We start from the raw sequence: 2152 nt of genomic DNA on the forward strand, positions 1-2152 counted from the left end.
AAATAAGAAAAAAGTAGTTAAATATACAACACATTTTCTTAATATTAATTTTATCGTTTTTTTAGTTGCAATTAAATAGTTTATGAAATTACGTTATGATTATCTTTTAAATAAAAAAAGAACAGTCCCATTTTAAAAGTAAAGTAATATTAACGAATCAACTCATTACTATGTTTTAAAAATACTTATTGCAAATTAGTTTTTATATTCCTAAAGATATCAAAAACAGATCAAAGAACTAAGTATAATTGAAATGGGAATTAAACTTTTTGAGAGCTTCGAAATATACTTGTTATTTTAGTATTTGTACTTTGACCTAACATTGTTGAAAAGGTTCTCCGTTTCATTTTTCAAGAAATATTTCAAGTCATATTATACGGTAATGTCCATATTTATTGAATCTAATGCGGAACAACATTACTATTCGTTATTTGCACTTATAATGTTGTATAGAATAAGAAAACGTTAAAATATATAACATAATATAACATAAAAATATACTTTATTGTACACCACAACAGATATAACGCTTATCAGGTTGATTTTAACAAAGTATAAGGTACAAAGGGCGACCTTATCGCTGAAAAGCGATCTCTTCCAGACAACCTAGGGGCTGACGAGGTGGTATTGTTTTGGTGTAGGTGTACAAATTGTGACATAAACGTGTGAATATATTTACTTAAATACATATATAATATATATTTTATATATTAAGGTACATATGGAACATAAGTGGACAATGTATGCTTATACGCTTAGATCAAAGATATAATAACTACCAATTTTTGCTATTTTTTGTCTTATACATACACTATTTTACACACGTACAACAATGGAGTTTTGACCAAAGCCGGGTATCCAAAAAATAACAAAAACATTACAAATTGAAAGGACTTATGTAATAAAACTTTCATAACTACATACAGCACACATAGCGTCCAATTACGCCTGATATTACATTCAAATAAATATTTATTACTAAAACCATTTTCATGTTCAGTTTAGGTATAGATGGTTATAATACTTGGGATTCGTGAGAGCCCGGACTATGACACTTAAATGTCAAACATATTAGGAGAGCTAACAGAACCTTTGGTGACCTAAGTAAAGGTCGATTTACAATTGTTATAATAATCCCCACTTAGGTACCAAGTACTTAATAAAATTCTAGGGTGTGCTTCGTGCTAAAATTGTGTATTTGAAATTTTTTACATTTTTAAAACAAAAGTATCCGCTATTTTGATATATTCACCAATACGACTTCATAGATATGCTTCTAACGAAGGCACATTCAATTAATTTTGATTTATCGTTTCAACAATTGAAATATATTCATTTGTTTTATTTGAAATAAAAAATTAGATTTTATAAAACAAATCCGCATTTTGTACAAGTTTAATTTATTTAGTCAGTGTTCTTTGTTTGTCACACGAACGGATTCAAATATAATAGAAATAAAAAATATATATTATGTACTTGTTAAGTTAAAATTGAGTTTTACCAAGTCAATCTCCTGTGACGAGGGTTCAACGAAGCATTGACTATACATGTGGGGTAGCAAGCTTTGTAACTGCTAATTTGATTTATATTTGCTATTAATGAGATAATGTACTCTTATCTTTTTTATCGCATAGAGTACCTGTGATTTGAATAGGGGATGTTAGAGCTTTACTGGATTATACAAGGGAGTAGACAGAGCCACAGGATAGTTTCCAACTATTAATCATAACCTATTATGCTATAATAGATCTAAAATAAAAATCATCTGAGTCCGTTTACTAATTGCACTAGCGACCCACTCAAGCTTTGATGAATGCTTTTGTAGGGAACGTTAATAAATTTAAAAAAAATCATTCATATTTCGATTTATGAATTTTTGTTTAAATTAAAATTTCCGAATTTTTTTTCCAAATACATACCCAATTTTATTTAAAATAACTTTTTTGGCATCGCCACATTAATTTCTGAGTGAATAGTTCCTTGTAAAATTTTTAGATACTCCTGTATGTTGAACTAAATTTTTTTAGATTAAAAATAACCGCTAAAGATAGACAATTTTCGATTATTTTAAATGTATAATATTATTTTAAAAATGTCAATATTATTTACTCGTTAATCTTAGTTAATGAGTATTAATAAAAGAATTATTGTA

This window comes from Melitaea cinxia, chromosome 13, assembly GCF_905220565.1.
Source record: "Melitaea cinxia chromosome 13, ilMelCinx1.1, whole genome shotgun sequence".
Taxonomy (NCBI): domain Eukaryota; kingdom Metazoa; phylum Arthropoda; class Insecta; order Lepidoptera; family Nymphalidae; genus Melitaea; species Melitaea cinxia.